The 20342-nt window shown below is 33.4% G+C and overlaps 1 protein-coding gene across 4 annotated transcripts in view; it reads right to left on the bottom strand.

Moving 5' to 3' along the window:
• The window catches only part of Src64B (Tyrosine-protein kinase Src64B), a 71904-nt gene that overhangs the window by 22854 nt on the left and 28708 nt on the right, over positions 1-20342 (bottom strand). The window contains exon 2 of one of the 4 annotated variants that reach the window (XM_013317088.1): positions 13150-13179. The exons of the other annotated variants lie outside the window; for them this stretch is intronic. The gene's annotated coding sequence lies outside the window, so the exon portion shown is untranslated. The remainder of the gene's footprint in view (positions 1-13149; positions 13180-20342) is intronic. 4 annotated transcript variants of the gene reach the window in all.

The raw sequence follows: 20342 nt of genomic DNA, 5'->3' as shown, positions 1-20342 counted from the left end.
GATACATTGTGAACGTGGACCTTTTTTGAATTCTATGTGAACATTATGTTAAACATAAAAAGGCGTGATACGTTTTGGTCACGCTATTGTCATACAAAGTATAAAGGTAGGGGATTAAATTCGTCTATCTTTTCAAATTAATTCGGACGATTTGCTACTTTATAGTAACAAATATAAAATAGAGAAAATGTTTTATTTGTATTAAAATTAACTGTTTAAAATATAAAACAGAATCTGAATGAAGTGATAAATAACAAGATATCCATTTGCCGTAAGTAATAAAATTACAAACTGTATGTTTGTAAAAGTGTGAAAATATAATTAGGAATAATGATTATTGTAAAAGGATAATTATCATTTAAATATAACGTTAATCGTTTAGTGACGTCATCAACATGACGTCACTAAACGATTACTTTGTTAATATAGCAGTACATCATAACAGAATAACGTTATACTTATATTAGTAAATAGCATTCCAAATAATCAGTAAAGGATTCAATAGTATCTATGCTTGAACGTGGCAGTTACTATGACTTATCAAGCCGTCTCTGTTATCGTCTCCTAAAGTTCTTTCTTTATTACTGTTTTTTTTTTAACTCTATGGCGTCGGTTTCTTTTCATCGTAAGGTTTATATGCAAATATCTGTATGTGTATATTTGTGCACCCAACATTATTTGGGGCACAGAAGATAGGCGTGACGATGAAGCAATTCTCCGTTTCTATTGATTAGTGTGCGTGCCAGAGGCCTAATTTTTCCTACTCCCTCACTCACTTTCCCTTCCCACCTTTTTTATAAGGAAATAATGGAAGGGATAACTGGAATAGGCGTAGGTGCCCCTTAGGTAAGGGAAAAAATCTCTGTGGTCCCTAGCTCGTTTGCCACCTTTAACATAAAAATTCGTTGGAAAAATTAGCCAAAACTTAATGCTTTTTACAATAAAACGCATTTATAAAAGGTCTAAGACCATTCATGAAAGGCCAACGGACAAATAGGGGGACATAAATAAAACATACCACGCACACAGACCCCCTGAGACTGAATAAGTGTCGACAGTGAGTGGTAAGGACCGCATAACGCTAAAACCATAAAAACTCTATCCTTTGTATCGCGTTTCGTCCCCACCGCTTAGGTTACATGGGCACTACTTAGTCCCCCTCGAATTCAGACTGCTAGCGTAAGCAAAAATACCACTAAGTACGTATAGTTCTATACAACATTTGAATAAGAGTTATTCATAAACTAATTTTTAATAATGTGGAATAAAGACTGGTTTTGTTAAACATTCAGTGCTTGGTATTCATCGATAAAGTTGCTTACAGTGTTGATGTTTACGCTCAATGCGTTAGTAGCAGAAGGAAGGCATTATGAGGAAATATGCATGACATAAGCCTGTCAATTTGCGGGGCTTCGTGATGCCCTAGATGTTTGCCCGGAAGACATTTACTTGCAATATACATATATTGTACGGCATAAAAATATATATCAGCAAGTAACACGCAGTCGCGACACAACTCTCTAGCCTTTTGAACTTTACGCCTACGCATAAACGCAAATTTTGGGTACACATAATATCACCCTGCTTGAGTACTTCATTAATATAGTCCGTCTAAGACAACTCAACACTTTCAAACACATTTGGATCCAAAATCAACCAAGTATTAACGCATCGCAGCACACAAATCTTTATCGTTGCACTAGAGAGATCTCTTTAAAGAATTTTATGCTCCAGTTAGATTCACATTGTTTAACATATTACGGAATAAAACACCTTTCGACTTGAATTAGAATTACGTAAAAAAAACTTTCTCCGACATACAGTTCATAAAATTTGCAATGCCGCTGTAACGTAGTGCGTAAGGTTACATGATACAACACCGCTGGGATACGCCTTATATAGAACTCGGAGACACCCTGAAACTAGTAGACTTTCTTTTCGTAAAATTCTTCACTTCATAGTCAGAGCATCTAAAACTATTGATAAATCATAGTAATAAAGGTTTTTTTTTATATCATAAGGTGAAAGACCGTTGCCCATAGACATACGCAATTTCATATGCGTTGCCTGCCTTTAATCGACGGAGGAGAGGATGCACAGAAAGAAAATAGCTTCCCTTTCCATACATCCTCTCATCCGGAAAGTCCACTTCCACTTCCCATCCTTTCCTTAGAAGAAAAAGGGTGGGGAGGGGAAAGAGGACTAAATTAGGCCTCCGGGACGCACACTCATCAGACGAAACGCGGAATTGCTTCCACTTCACGCCTGTCTCCTGTGTGGTCGTGGTATTTCACCGGGCGAGCCGGGCCAATTCGTGCGAAGATGTTAAAGCGGGCTCTACCACTGTTAAAATATAGTTTATTTCTGAGTAATTTCTTTGTGAAAATTTTCAGTACAATCGAAGCAGTGTGACATGAACATACTCCGCTCATGTGATACCAATGTGTAGACATTAAACAAAGAATTCCTAACTTTTTCAAAGCCCAATTAATTATGAATGCGTTTTAATAGTTCGTGTACAAAGGTACATAAAATTTCAATTATCAAAAACACATTATATCAGCTATACGCGTTTCTTGTAACATTTCTTGATTTATTTATTGTATATATATGTTTTTTTTTGTAAATTACAATTTCCTGGTACAATTATGACTTTAATAATAGTTATAACACACTTGGTGTAAAGAAGTTCTAATCAAGTTATATAAAAAACTTTCTAATCGTTAAACCGCTTGTTTTTGTGTATAGGAAATATAAATATGAAAGTATTAGATAAAATATCAGAAATTGATTGCAAAAGTCTTTTATTGCTTCATTAATAACTCTGCGAAAGTTTGTATGGATGTATGGATGTCTATGACCACGTTACTCTATAACGGCTGAATGTAATCTGGAAGAAATTGTATATTTTAGTAATATCACGTGCGAACCTGAATAGCGGAGAGTCCAAGAGACTCGCTTATAGTTTCTCTAACCCAAGTTTCGCTTCTTGAGGTCAAAATTGACCTCGTATTCTCCAGGTTCGTACTGTAAATTAAATATTTTAAATCAATATTCCTGTTGAGGGCGAGCAATATGTTCGTTGCAATTACAAGAACAGGTTTTAATAAAATATTATTATTATTACAGGTAAACTGGAACACGCTGTATAAACATGAATCGTAACGACTGGTGTAGACAGTGAAAGTTATTGCAAAACATCTGCATCGTAAAGTTGTCAATTTGTGATCCTTACTGCTATAAACGAACTGTTTTTGTTTACTTCTAAAATATTATGTTGTCTTAGTATGTAATAGTATCAGTAATTTGAAATATTTTTTAAACTAGCTGTAGTCCGGGGATACGCGAGGAATTAAAAAAAAAGTTTTTTTAAACCTATGTGTTCTTCCATTCATCAAAATCCGTTGAGCTGTTCCGGAGATACCTTCAAACAAACATCAATCCATCCATCCAAACATTCGTATTTATAATATTAGTAAGATTAATTTATCAAACAATGTTAAACTTAAGAGTTATTTTTGAGAATAATAACAGACATTATTAACCCTTATGTTCATTTTGTATAGTATACCATACATACAACTTTATAAAAATATACGATCACTATAAAATAATTTTTAACTTCGTTTTTTTTTAACTTTGTTTTTTGCTTTCCTTCAAAAAAGAAATCTTGCCACAATAAGGGTTAAAAACAAATGAAAAATGAACTTATGATGATTACCAAATTGTAATACTTAACACGAAATCTGACAGTAACAATATTTCGCTGAAAGTTTTAATTAATGACAATCCAGTAAGGATCGAGCTCGACCTAGTTTTGCGAAGTGTATCTGATTTCATCATTGAATCGACTGACACATTGAACAGGTACAGTCGATGTTACACAGAAAGGGACCATTGACCTAGATTGAATCGAAAAAAAATTATTAAATTGAAATATACATTGCGATAACGCTTTAAAAATATGCATAAATAGATGTCGCCCGGAACTCTGATTGCACGGTTTAAAAAAAAATTAGCAAGTATATGTTGTTCCAGACCATGTTCCACATCCTATGACAAACATCCGTACGTTATCCATTTATCCAAACTTTCGCATTTATTAGTAAAAGTCAGATTAACATTTACGTGTGTTCGTTTTTAAAGTCCTTCATATGTACCAGTAAGCAATTCAGAAAATAAAGCAGATATTAATTCTGTTTAGTTTTCGAGTGTTCCTGCCACACCCAAATTATTTACGTAGCGGTCACTTAGAAAGCTAGTTGGTACAGATTTAGTATAAGAAATAAACACCGTAACCTTTAAATAAATCTAAGCGTAGTAGTTAGTAACTTGAATGTTACCTTTGAAAAAAAATTATGACCACAATGAATGTAAAATAAAATATTTTATACGTATATATTCAAAGAACTACGAGGGTCACCTAGTGTAGAAAGCCTACGGCTATAGGACTAGCACAATATGTATAACAAAAGATAATGGAAAAAGGAACAACGCGGAACAAAAGCGTCATCTCATCGCCCACACCACACGAATAGTCGAGGGAAGCCTCTTTATTTGCGTTTCAGGTCATAAACCGAGGGAACGGCTTTTTAACACCACCATTACTTATTAGTATAAATATATATTACGTATTTTTATTAGTATTATTATTTTAAAATCAAAATGCTACATATTAGAAATATGTATTTACCTTCATGTTTTTCTCCCCTACACAAGTTGCTGACTGTCTAGACTTCTTACCTATTTTGAATATGAAACCTTTTTAATATAGAAAATATAATCCTATATCGTACATCAATTCGTATAATCTTAAGGTACAGTCGCCTTCATTGGTGGTGTTGTATCTCTAAAATGATACATTTTTAACCACTTTCACACTATTAAATATTAAAGATTGGCAAATATTAAAGTAGCGCATACAATATACCACAATCGCCATGAGTACATTTCAGGTAACCCACAGTTGTTTTTATTTGACCAAAATAATTGATTATTTGTCAAATTAAACTGATTTGATACTTCTATTATGACAAATATTGTTCTTTGTTCTTTCAAAGATAATGAGAAGGATGCTTTTTTGTTTTTATACAAGCATGTCGTCAGTGTAACCCTTAGAAGGTGCGAAGTTTAAATTCGTTGCGAGGTACAAGGTAATAGCTGTAAGTAGAATACCGCGAATGGCGGCGACTGTACCATTCACGTCAGCTGGTAGCATTCACGTTAAGGTAAGCACAGACATTGTACACCGAGGTTCAAAGACTGCTCGCCGTCGTCGTCTCGAGTCTCGAACATTTCAAGTGTGAAATAGAGCGCTACTTCGCTGCACAGATTATAAAACTACGAGCAACGACGCCATTTTTCAAATGGAAGGATCGCAACTTATTGCTTCTATATAGAAAGCCAATATGTTCAGTAACACCAATATAGTATTTCTATCACGTGGCAAGCATAAATAAATTCATAACAATAGCTTATTTGTACAAAGTTATTACTTAACCACAATATTCCCAGCCAGATGCAGCAAACTACTTTACGCTTATTTTTGTCACTTAGACTATGCAATGCGTAAATCAATTAGCATTTGTAGATTTTATGGATATGAATATTATATGTTCATTGGAATTTCCTAAACTAATAGAAGAATAGCCTTTACTCTCGTTTTCATACGTCAATTTAATGATAAAATATGTACGTTAAAGTAAGCATAGGCTACCATGCCATCTAATGGTATAATAATAAACAAAAAACAAATAAAGTTAAATGAGAGCGTAAAGATAATGAGAGCGTCGGTGGCTCAGGGGTCAAGCACTTGACTTGCAATCTGCAGGTCCTGGGTTCGAATCCCGCCATGTACCAATGTGTTTTTCGATTTCCGATTTACATATGTACATTTATCCGATGTTCTTACGGTGAAGGAAAACATCGTGATGCAACCTGCACATATCTGAGAAGTAATTCAAAGATATGTGTGAAGTCAACCAACCCGCACTTGGCCAGCTTGGTTAACTATGGTCTAATCACCCTTAACTTAGGGTAGTCTCCGAGCCCCTCGGTGGGGACGTATGGTGAGCTGATCATGATGATGATGATGATGAAATAAATTTCAGTGCACATTAGTCAGACAGAGCTCGCATCGTATGTTTCATTCGGACTGTGCGCATAAACCGTGTTCCTCAACCCAGCAGTTAAAGTTAAAACGTAACTTAGTGTCTAGTTATTATACTTATCAAAACCAAAGTAACAACTAATACTCACATCACACTATTACATTGATTTTCTATACACAAGAAGTTGAAGTTTATCATATAATAAATTGAAAAGCTACTAACACATCAATCACGTCGGTAGGAAGAAATAGACTACACAAACATCGCGGGTCAACATGTACACAAGCAAAGATATTGACGCAAAACGATGTTGTCCAAAGGCGTGACCAGATGCATCATTCGATGTCACACAACTTAAATATTTAAAAGTTTATTAATAAACTTTTTGTCAGTAAATTAAGGATATTCAATGGTCTGGAGTATTCTTTTAATTTTTAGATCATATTAAAACAAATTCTTATAGTAAAAAGTTAACAATTTATTAAATAACATAAGCCTCTGCTTGACATAAAGCTTGCGTTACTAAAAGGAATATATAAAACATGATTTATGAAAATCTTACGACACGACATAGTAAATTGTATTAATTTATCGTCATTCAGAAGAATTTTTAAAGCTATACTACAAAACAATTTCATAAATGCAATGCGATGATTGGTCCACACTTAAACTAATACATGTCTATATCTTTATAGCTCTATAGTTGGGGCCGACAGAGTTAAGAATAGCTTTCGTTCACGAGCGATGGTAAACGACCCACATGACCGATAAATGAGGTTGAATGTAATCGTTGTTGACAATCGAAAGCTCGTGTAAGCTTTCTTGTTACTAGGCGCGTAATACTTGAGTTTCCCTTCACAATATTTACCTTTTATAGTACATATTAAACAGTAATTTATAGTAATCAATAAAGTTCACATTGATATCTCTTCTTTTTACATTTCGTCATGTCCATGCCAAGCTAACATTCTTTATTTTTCTGTTACTAGAGAAATCTAGACTAAATTTATATTTCTTACAATAGACACAAACATCATCTCCCTGTTCTTGTTCCTGTGTGGGGTAGGTGCACTTGGTTTTTGCCCTCTAGCGCAACAATTATTTCAATCGTCACGCCCATCTTATTCATGTAATTTTTCACAAAATCACCAGATACGACAAAATGATGGAAGAAATTGCTAGACCAAGCCAGGGACCACAAAGGTCTGTAGAGCTAAAAGAAGGTGGTAAACAATGCATGTATTTAGCCGTGACTGAACGTACAAGTGCCAACAGTGTAGTGGCCTTACACGTGCGAGGTCTATTTGTGCAGCGCGACATCGCGCGGACAGATTGACCACACGTCTCGTCTCAACGAAATGCGGTCACGTCGCAACACGGCATATTGTTACAGGGTTATCAGTGATTTAAATAGGTAATTTAAGTATTGAAATCGTTAATGAAAACAAGAAAAGATACGTGAGTAAAAGATATATAACACAAAAATTAAAATGTGCTTTTGTGCCTAAAGGTCACATGACATCATTCCAAATAAATTTCGCAAATAACTAGCTACAATTTTATGTCATTTTTTTTCTTAACATATACTAAACACAATAGATTTTTAACAGTCCTATAGTTCATTAACTGCATACGTCCAACCTTTGTATCACACGGTCAATTGCACTGAAGCACATGCACCGTGTCGCGTCCGTCGCACGTTACGTTCGTTTGAGCTAATCAAACAGATGGGCCGAGTGCACATGGATACCTATAAAAACACTGCATAGACAAAATATTCCATACAATGTGTGACAGTAGGTTTATACTATAACCCATTTATAAAGACACTAGCTATCGCCCGCGACTCCGTCCACGCTGAATTTAAAAAGAACTATTGGTCGCAGCTTAATGTTATATAGCCTAAAGCCTTCCTCTATAAATGGACAATCCAATAAAAAAGATTTTTTTTAATCGGACCAGTAGTTCCTGAGATTAGCACGTTTAAACAAATGAGAAAACAAACTCTTCCGCTTTATAATATTAGTATAGATTATCATCCTTCTTTAAAAAAGTATACCTAGAATCAACAGTATCAGCTCATAGCTATGTGTAACTGGTCACAAATAAACACAATATATGCCTTTAAATCACTGGATGAGAGATATATGGACTAAAATTGTTTATATACTTGTTTACTTTGGTAAAGATGGTGCAGAGCGGTACCTACTATGTTTAACAGTAGCTATGTAAATAGCCCATTTATGTATTTATCTAGTAAGTTTATTGTCATGTAACTTAATGTAATATATTGCTTAAATAATTTAAGTATGTTTATTATAAGACAAATAGCGCAGTATTTTTGCTATAGTTAAGTAATGCGAGATCGTGTAAGGAGTACCAAACAATATCGTTTACCTCGGAGATGTAACCACGTGGAAACAACATTTCAAAGTCACGCCGTGCATAGGCTGCGGTTAGACGATAAACATAGCACACTGTATGTACTTAGCTTTAATTAGTGCTTAAGTTACGTCGGTAAGGAGTAATTAATTCAAGTTTAATAGAAGTGACGTCAGTAATTTTTACGTTTTATTTTACTATCAATAACGAAGTAGGATTTCGAGCCTTGTCTCGTTGTAAAAACTTTGTGAGGCTTAACAATAATTTACCTCATTTAATACGATTGCGATACGATTTGCGAATCGATTTGATCTTCTAATTCATATTATTAAAAAAAAGATTTAAGATATTACAATACAAAGTTTAGTCGTTTTAATTGCCCAAAATAAACATTCCAATTATGACATATAATATACTTCCAAAATTATGCATACAACAGAGAGATAATTTAAAAAATGTACTCCTGGAGTTTGCAAGCGTTTGACCGTAGGAATCTGGTAGTACGTTTCAGCGCGTCCGCAAAGGCCTCGCAAGTTGCCGGTCTGTTTTGAACGTGGGCTGAGGTATTTATTAATTTTATGCACGTGTACATTCACAGTCTTTAAAAACGTTACGTACTCGTGTGTAAAAGGGTTGCCGTTTTAAAAATATACGCTTTGTAACTGTATTTAGAAGTTATATTTTTAACTACATTATAGTCTTTTCATTAGTCTAGTTAGAAAATATATTTATCTAACCATCTTACTTCATTGTTATTAATGTTTTGCTACAATCTTACTTCTTACTTATATTATAAATGCGAATGTTTCGATGGATAGATGGATGTTTGAAGGTATTTTCAGAACGACTCAATGGATTTTAAAGTTTGGCATAGATGTAGAACTCAGTCTGGAAGTATACTTAGGCTTCTAATTAAGTTTGTTTTTAATTCTGCGCAGATGGAGTCGCGGGCGACAGCTAGTTTATGAATACAACTATACCTTGTATAACAGTACAAGCCACAGTAGTGGAGTAACAAACAGAAAACTCATTTTTTATATTTGTTCGCATACACAGATTTGACTTGGTGTGACTAGAATTAGTTTACCTAACTTTACACGAACCAATGTACTAAGTCAGTAAACAGTACTGCAGTTAGCAAACTATCCTTCATGCTAGACTAAACACTATACACTACCAGGTCCCTGAACTTGGGCCAGACTGACTTGCGTATATTTAGACATACAAGTTAAAACAGTCCGGCACGTGTGCGTAAAATAAATGAACAAATGAACTTGTTTAAGGATAAAAGTATTTGAAAGGGCTAAGATATAATATGATTTGGTTTTTAAAGGTTGTATAACAACATTCGATACGTCACAAAAACAATCAGTTTGAAATTAGTTGCATAAGAAAAATACAAACGACTCATGCAAGGAAAATAATAGGACGTTGCATAACAATTTTTACTACTTAATTTACTTATATGTATGATTAAAACTTTGAAGATTTAATACAGCATTTATTGATTATAATTATATTGTCACTAAGGGAATCCAATTAATTTAATTAATTAAATTTAATTCCATTAATCCATATTAATTAATAGTTTAATCTACTAAGCGATGGTTTTTGAGGCCAAACTGTATAAAACATATAGTCATCACTGTAATTATCTTTGACAAACCAGATATAACAATTTGTTTTAAACGGAGATTTTAGCCTTAGAAACCAACGGTAAGTGATTGACTAAACATTTAACGCCGCGGAGTGAAGTAGTTCATCTTTTAAACAACTTTAAAATTTAATAAACTTATATAAAAACGACTAAAACACTCACGTATATTCGTCCGGTCGCGGCACTGACTAGTTTCAAGTCCATCGGGGGCCCTTCATCAGAGTGAGTGGTGAAACTAGTCGGTGCCGCCACCAGACTGATTGAATATACGTGATTGTTATAGCAGTTTTTATATAAGTTTATTATAATGTCTCAGGAAAGTATGAATAATTTAAAATTTAAATTTGATGATTTCGTATGAGTAACAAGAGTTAACTGTTAACAATATTATCCATACAATACGTTATTTACATAACAGTTACAAAACATGATACGTTATGATTATATGATGGATGTTATAATTTCCTAACACAATGTTCTTGTCTTACATGCAATGCGATCATCGACAATAAGGTTGCGTATGCGCATGTTAAAGCAATTATTATTTAACCAACTTAACGTTTTCACTGTCGAAACATACACAAAAACAAATATTTTACTTAGATTTTTAAGACAGTGATTCAGTAAATATTATAAGGATATGTCAAAACTAATCTTTTATAAATAAAATAAATCCTGTATGCATTTAATTGATAAAGTCAAGTCTTATTAATTATTTCTTTAAAACAGTCGAACCTGGATAAACGATTTCTTGCGTATCCTGGTTCGACTGTAAATGCAAACTAACGGTAAAGTGATGTTGCACTGAGTAAATACAAGCTCTTGATTTACAATAGAAGGCTAACTGCCTATCTGTAGTTCTTAGTTATTTTAATATTTATTTTAAATGTATTTTCAGTTTTAAATGTATTAGCCTAGGAAATATACTTGTTTAGTAAGATAGGAAAAAAAAAATATATGTTAAAAGATAATAAAGGTTCTGGCCACCATGATAGGGGAAAAGGAGAGGGCGGCATAGTGCTACCAAAACAAAAAAAAACATCGTCCTATAATTTGAGTTAACTTTTTAAATTCGCAGGTGTAGCAGTCAGAGTATACGTGAGTCACTAAGGATATCATTAAGCAAAAAACTTGGGGTGGCTATAAGCAAATAAACTTAGGGGAATGATACATGACATTCAAAATGTAATTTATGATTAATTAAAAAAATCATAATGCATTTTTTTTCTCCTCAAATCTATACAAAAAGACTTGAATGGAATATGGGAAAGTAGATGATTAATTAAACAAAGAGAATATCTACGCAAACGAATTCAATGTACATTATACAAATATTATCAAGAGATAAAAATGACCACTGTGATATTTTATCGTACTTTTCCAGAACATTACGTGACCAGTTGTTCCGCAATTTGTAGATTTTCGGTCAAACGGTCCCAAAGGGTTTACTCCTGAGACCAGAAATGTCATTTTAGTATTACATCCTAATTTGGTAATTTCAAACTTGGCAACAAAAACAGTAATTTATATGACGTCATCACATCGCAGTAACGTCGCTGCGAACTCAAACATAATTACAAACAATCAACATCGTATTGTTTGCGGTTACATTGAACGTGAGAAATCTGTAGTTTCCAGTTCTTAATGGGCGGTGTCTAATGTCTGTGATTACGAAGACAGAGTCTTTCACAGACCCTGATGAATTGTCAAATGTTTGACCCTACATTACAACCCCGGACAAGTTAACACATTGTTAACATTAATGCCCAACTGTGTAATTGTATACGTAATTGAAAATTGAAAGTTACATTATTTTATTTAATAAATTTTGTACTAGATTAGTTTAGCAATAATATTCCATATGTTAACTTGCTGCTCTTAAGTTACTATATACTATCATTTACCGTAACTTCAACTACTGAAAGGAAGGTCATCATCATCAGCTCACTATACGTCCCCACTGAGGGGCTCCGAGCCTACCCTAAATCAAGGGTGACTAGGCCATAGTCAACTACGCTGGCCCAGTGCGGGTTGGAGGACTTCACACATATTTTTAAATTTAAAGAAAGAAAGGAAAGTGATGACAATAACTTTTTGTAGAAGTGTTTTGGCAAATAGGAACTCACGATTGCTACGAACTGCCGACTAAAATTACGTTTGAATATATGAAAGTATGTTTGTATTATTTATACAATTACTAGCAATGCTTGTACATATATTCAACGTACGAAGTATTAATCTGGCGCCATGTCCGAGTAATTTCGAGGCGATAATGAACTTACGCCCTTATTTCATTTTCCTCGCATGAATCAAGGTTGATTCAGTTAAAGTTGTTATAACGAAGCATTGTTAAAATTGTTTCAACATATACAGAGGTCGTAGTCCTGCGGTGATAGGCGTAGGCTTTCTTTGACTATGGGTCGACGATCCGAGGCCCATACACGTCACGCACGGGAAACCACGTAAATGGTAATTCTATCGCCTACCTAAATAACGTGGGTGATCATAATTTGTTTCTCAAATTGTTCTGTAGAAAGATTTGTGAGCGGCCAACCATATAGTAGAACATAGAGTGAAATTAATTTTATATAATTTTGAGGTTATAAGATTTTTTTATAGCGAGCGGCCACCTGAAATCGCTGAAATAGCGAAGTGACCGTTGGTCATAGACATACGCAATTGCATATGCGTTGCCTACCTTTAATCGACGGAGGAGAGGATGCACAGAAAGAAAAAATATTTTCCCTTTCAATGCATCCTCTCATTCGGAAAGTCCACTTCCACTTCCCATCCTTCCCTTATAAGAAAAAGGGTGGGAAGGGAAAGAGGACTAAATTAGGTCTCAGGGACGCACACTTATCAGACGAAACGCTTTAAATAACGAGATAAACTATTCAAATGTTAAACATTTTTATCGTTCAGCCTTTAAATTTTATACTTGTTACAATTAATTAATGTAATTAATAATTAAACAAATTAAATAATTACAATTAACCTTACCAATATAAACACGAATTACATTTTTCGTACCTGAAACAAGAAAATATATAATTTAACAAAACGCAATTATAATTTTGTTATCTCCAAAATCTTGATTTGCTTTTAAAATAATTATCTAATTAATAATTAATAAAATAATAAGTAATTAAAACATACATGGTCTTTCGCAACAAATGTTATCAACATATTTACGAATATCTACTTGATAATTTGTTAACTGTAGTGAAGTATGATTAGTCTGCATGTAGACCCCGATAACTACAGAATACGTCACGCAATAAAACAAAATAATGGTGCAAAAGGTCAGTTACAGAAACACAAACATTTAACAGAATTAAATGAGTGGAAACTCATAAACTTGTCCACAGACTCGGTGGAGCGATGATCTTCGCAGGGCAGCTGGCAAGAGCTGGATGAGAGTGGCCGAGGATCGTGCTCAGTGGCGTGCCATGGGAGAGGCCTATGTCCAGCAGTGGACTAATGTAGGCTGATGATGATGATGAAACTCATATAGATTTTCACCATAAGAACTATAATTTAAGGCGTTTATATGTGGTCATGACATGTTTCTGACTTGTCCTTGACTGTATAATTAAGGAGAAATGTAAAGTAAGATACCTAAATTACCTTACTAATATAATAAATGAGAATATTTGGATGGATGGATGGACGTAGAACATAACCTGAAAGACCACTATTTAAGTTTTTTTAATCCCGTGTATAGTCGCGGGCGACAGCTAGTTTGTCATAATGCTTATTATAAATTCCATCACATGTATAATATACCTCGCTTAAATCATTAATTCATAACCGAATAAATATTTAACAATTATTTAAGCATTGCTTAAATTAGATTATTTTCATAATGAATGATAGAAAACACTAAATTATGGTTTGTTATTGCAATTTAAATAGCACAATGGTACGCTGAATTGTACAACATGTACATCACTTATGACGATGTCTTTTAACATCGCGTGGACATGAGACTATTATAAACTAACTTATATTATAAATTCGAAAGTTTAGATGGATGTAGGGGTGTTGGTTACAAAGTATCTTCACGGCTGCAAAGACTTTGAAATTTGGCATAGATGTAGAACATAGTTTGAGTATTTTTTTTTAAATTCCGTGCGCACGGTGTTCGGTTGACAACTGGTAGGCAATACACGTAGAAACACTGCAGAATCAAATAATTGTTTGTTAATTCAAAAAAAAATATATTTCATAGCGATGCAACTCGATCCAGAATATTGAATGTTTCTACACACTTTCGTTTGCCAACAAACAAAAAACAACAGTGCCACTATATTTTGTATTATAAAAGTTCATTTATCGATCAAGTTGAGGTCAGCGCACTACAAACATCGGACCCGGAGCAACGTCCCAACTTTATAGGTCCTAATCGAGACGAGATTCGGAATGACGTCATTGTTTCTGTCAATGCTTTCCCGCTCAAATATTATGATGAATGGCTCACAAAATGAACGTCATCTTTGGAATAAACTGTTTTAAAACTTTAAGACATATAATATAATTATATTACAAAAAATAAATCACACAACGTAAAGTTACATATGTCGCACTCAAAACGGTTTAGTGGTCGCTTAAGCAGCCCATTAGTGTAGACTTTTATACTAAATCTTCACCTACTGTTGGTTTCTGAGACAAAAAACCCCGTTTAAAACATGTCTTTGTATGAAACATATGTTTCATACAAAGATTTTGGTCTCAGAAATCCACATAGCCGAAGTGCGTAGTAAAGTCTTGCTGATAGTCAACTCTTAGTTGTGATCGAAACGAAGTTTTTTTCCTGTGAGTCTTTCAAACATTATTATACAAGTCTATATATTATGGTACAAATGTAGATTTAAGGGGAGCTGCAACAAATTTACGACTTCACATGCATTCTAAAATTACATGCGCTACGCTGTGGGAACTGCCACCGCCCTATTGCCGCGTATGCATCTAATTATAGGTTTAAATTTTTTCGGGGACTTCAAACGACGGGCTTCCCATTTCAATCACAACTGCTTTTGTTAATTAATAAGCAGATTCGGCACCCAGAATGCTTGGATCGTTCCCCTTTGAAGTTATTCAGGGTTGCGATACAAAATACAGATTACAACTAAATTTTTAAGAACATAAATGGCACTTGAAAACCGCTATAGTGTAGTTAATCTGCGATTTCTCCGTATTATTCTTCGTAAATCTTTTCAACTTTTTTATCAACATTTATATACCGATTGCACGTAACATTTAACTTTATCACTTAACGTTACCTACTTTCGTTGTATCTTTATCGTAAATGTTTTAGCTAAGTGACAGCCCTTAGAAATGATATATGGGACTCTCGAAAGCCAGTCTCGCGTACACACGATAAAAATGTGAAATCTATTCACAGGTCGAACAAGTAAAATGTGACTTGGTTATACTTGTTATTAGATCTACAGAGTTCTTTGTATAATTTTAAATATTCATTTGATATTCACGAACGTTTAAACTACAAAGAAAGTAACTGAAGAGTAATTAGAGGTGTCAAATATCAACGGGCAAGATTCTGGAATCTTTCTCTAGCTTTTTTATATTCGATGCTCACATTTTTGTCAATTTCAGGCATCCTACGAAAGTCAGAGTAATTCTATTTGCTTGTTCACGTTGAGGAGCGGGTGGTAGCACGAGCGCGGTCGCCAAAAATCAAACATGTCATATCCAAGTGTTCCTGTAGGAATCGAATCTGCGGATTAAATTCGCTCGATATGAATATTGAAAAAAGTTGAAAGCGAATTGAAAACAATGAAAAGAGTATGCGTCATAAAATATTATAATAATTACACATTATTTTGTGTGATTTGTACAGGAAACCGCGACAATTTCTGGTAATCCCTAACAAAAACCAAGCCATCTTATAACTCATTCAAGTGTCGTTTCCTCAAGAGAATACTTAGCAATTATTATTAGATTTATAAACTTTATTACTCACTAGATGCAAAGTTAATAAACAAAAATAAATAAATAAGTTTTGCTTCAAATGAGTAATATTTGTATATAAGAATAGTATTTCAAAAATAAAATTTATGCGCCTTAAAAGTACTATGGCAAAACTTCTTTACGATATATAATTTTTTTTAATTGCGCAGGCCAGTGTTACACCCAAATCCAGTATTTTGATAATGTAGTTAGTAAATTAACAACCAGTTTGGGCAAAACGTGTCTACACCAATAGAAGTAGGTCAACGCGTATGTCAATTAAAAGCGATTTATTAGTTATAGCCGACTCTAACGGTTTCATGTGTCTATCCAATCATAGATGGATGCGTAAAATGATTACTATAAGCATTTAGATACTGAAAATTGTATTATAGTTGGATATGCTTTGCTGAATTACTATCGATAATCTCTCATATATGGAGAACAAATTATACAACACAAGACACTAAAGGGGTATTTCCACTGATTAAGCATGTAGCATATGACATGTTTGAAGCCATTTAAAAAACAAAACTTGCCAGTCTTCAACAATAACGATGAGTGTAGATTAAATATCTGATGCCATAGATTATGTTTTGATAAATAAAACCTTTTTCACCGTAAAGTATATAAAATTTTTTCGTTAAATCAATAAATGTAACAGCGTTCTTAAGAAATACTCAAAAATTCCACAGAAACAATCAAATCTGATTGTTAATAAAAAACCGCAAAGCACTTCTGACTCACGAAGGCTTTAAGTCAACGAGTTTAAAAATACAAGTGTTCAAAGGATTTTTTTAAACTTTACCATTTACGATGTTTTAGTTTCGCATAATAATGGAATATTTATAATAATAATAACGTTATAAAATTCGCGTAAAATAAAAAAAAATAAAGGTTACACCACTTTATATTATAGTTAAACAAATATGATGCTTGTTATGTTTTTAACTTTTCTTTACTTTAGGTATTTTAGTTTGGTTATGTTTTGAAACAATATTGATTTTCATATACTAATAAATATTAAAAACGCAAAGGTCTAACACTTAAGTTTTCAAATTATAAATGCTGATTTAATGTAAATGAGTTGAACATTATAATAATCAAGTAAACCTAGGGTTCAATGTTTTAACACAAGGACTAGAGTTCACGGACAACTGTCGAACCTGTGCGTGAGATACTGTGTACCTAAGGGCTAATTTAACACTTATAGGTATAAATTATGAACTCCAAATGTACTGGAAAAGTATTTATTTCTAGCCGTAGGCAACTGACTTTCTGTCGCACCTAGAATCTTTTTATAGTTACTTAAATATTTCTCATCTAAATCTACATTTAAAATCTCCCTAAGTAACCAATTAACAAGTCTGAATTCGGCAAATTGTGTACGAAGACTTAATGTTCCATTTACTTTGTACGTACATACGTATCTGTTTTACACAATTATTTAAGGTCAAACCTATTAAAGATTTTGGTTTCTAAGTAAATCTTTTAAACTTCATGACAAGACACTATTCAATCAAAAACACCAAACACGTATGTAACTTTCTAAATCAAATTTCCGAGGATATACCTACGGTATTTATTAGTTCAAGTATGTGGGTGTAGTGACAATTTTCATAATATTTCCTTATATTACTAACTATAAATGGAACGTGAGTATGCTATAAATAGATTTACCGCTATATCAAAACCCGTATATTCTATATTACATATATCATGTAGGTCCCGCATAACGTGCGATTTTATTACAAGGCGACGAAGGGACGGATTAACTAATGGACCGATTTGGAACCTTAATTGAAGTTAATGTTACACGACCCGTTTTACTATCGATGTTAAACATTTATAACCAATTGATGTTATGTTATATAACTCTGAATTTAATACAGAAATCAAGAAGACCGTATAATGCAAATTTTAGCAGTGGTAGAGCCCGCTTTAACATCTTCGTACTAATCGGCCCGGCTCGCCCGGTGAAATACCACGACCACACAGAAGTATCATATCAAGTAGAAGCAATTCCGCGTTTCATCTGATGAATGTGCGTTCCGGAGGCCTAATTTAGTCCTCTTTCCCTTCCCACCTTTTTCTTATAAGGAAAGGATGGGAAGTGAAAGTGGACTTTCCGGATGAGAGGATGCATGGATAGGGAAGATATTTTCTTTCTGTGCATCCTCTCCTCCGTCGATTAAAGGTAGGCAACGCATATGCAATTGCGTATGTCTATGGGCAACGGTCACTTCGCTATTTCAGCGATTTCAGGTGACCGCTCGCTCGTTTGCCACCTCATGATATAAAAAAAATGCAAGGGATTTCTGTACGACGATCTAGGAAGACGGTAAAAAGCCTTCAAGTGACACATTAGTCTATTTACCAACTGGTTATGATCAAAGTTCGAAGTGTAATCTTTGTTTATTTCTTTGATCATAAATATTTGATCTTTTATATAAAATTAACCAACAATATCTTTCAATTACATAAGTAGGTCAGAGTAAAAGGTTTATTGTTATATAAATTCATATGTAAACATACCTGACAACTGAATCCTTACAAACAACGTTGAATGACAAGATGAAAACATTACTGAGATTTTAGGCCAGGGTTAACTGGACCGAGAAACCTTAATACTTGCGGACTTACTCAATAAGTTGAATAAAACTATACATGAAAGGTCTTTTTTGAAGCATTTCATAATTTTTATGAAAAAATTTAATTAATTTCGTTTTACAACATAATTGATTATGTTATTTATTTACGAAAAGTTTTGAAACGACACGATGTTGGAGGCTAAAGAATCTGATTAACTGGTAAATTGACTATCAGTTATCCATTTTACTAAACAACAGAATGATAGAACCAATGTGTTGAATTGAAATTAATTATTATAATACTAGCTTTCGACTGCGATTCCGTCCTCGTGGAATTAAAAAAAAATATAATTATAAATCTGTGTGTTCTTCCAGACAATGTTCTATATCTATACCAAATTTCAACGAGATCCATGGAGCAGTTTTGGAGATATTCTAAAAAACATCCATCCACCCTTCTTTCCATACAACCAAACGCATTTATAATATTGGAAAAAGGATAAAAAAGACGATTAAATTCAGTAAATACGTTTTCTTTGAAGAAATTAATTCAATTTCTAACAGACTGACAAAATGTAAAAACATTATAAGACATTTAAAACCATTTAACAAAAGCCGTTAAATGTGTTACTTGAATTCGAATACAAAGAAGGGAATGCCGGGAAGTATCGTTAAATGCAAACAACATTCCAATTGATTCGAAGAAAGCGATGACGCATAAAAAACATTTCGTTTACACGAACTGTATAAAGATGTCCTGACCTTATTTGTTATAAGGGCAATAGATATTAAAAGAAACACAAAGAATAGCACCCGATAACGTTACATGAATCGAATTATAATTTACATCCCTTTGAAATTAGCGTGTATTTAACATTAGCTCACAACTGCGTCCGCGCGAAATTAAAAAAATAAGTAGCCTATGTATTCTTCCACACAATGTTCTAAATCTTTACCAATTTTCATTAAGATCTGCTGTGCCGTTCCGAAGATATCTTCTTACAAACATCCATCCATCTAAACCACAGTATTTATAATATGAGTAAGATTAGCCTCATGTCAGTGTGTTAAAAATGTTTATGTAGAAATTCTTCAAGTCCTTCTATGGTTATAATACTATCGCGTGGATCCAAAGTTCAGTAAAGAGGAAAACTATAATCAAATACTAGCGGACCGACAGACGTTGTCCTGCATACACGTCTTTAATTTGAAAATTTCAAACTTTTTTAATAAGCTAAAATTAAAATTCGAATATTATTTAAAATTAGACACTGCGATGGTAGCGCCGTCTGTCGGATCCAATGTAAAACATTCCAAAATCAACAACTACTAATAAATAAAAAATTAATTAAAAAAAAACATTGTTCAGCGGACAAAATTGTGAATTTAAATTAAATTAAATTTAAACCATTCCCTGACCCCCTTGAACACACAAAAAAATTCATCAAAATCGGTCCAGTCGTTTGAGAGAAGTTCAGTGACATACACACTCACAGAAGAATTATATATATAAAGAAACAATAAAATTTTAATACGAATAATGTCTACAATCGAATATTAAAGTAAATAATTTAAACATATTATGTATCAGCTAAGATCTTTTTCATCGAACCTGAGTACTAATTCAACATA

This window comes from Papilio xuthus, unplaced genomic scaffold (assembly GCF_000836235.2).
Source record: "Papilio xuthus unplaced genomic scaffold, Pxut_1.1 DF826945.1, whole genome shotgun sequence".
Taxonomy (NCBI): Eukaryota; Metazoa; Arthropoda; class Insecta; order Lepidoptera; family Papilionidae; genus Papilio; species Papilio xuthus.
Note: the sequence above shows the minus strand (reverse complement) of the source record. Positions and strands in the feature narration are given on the sequence as shown.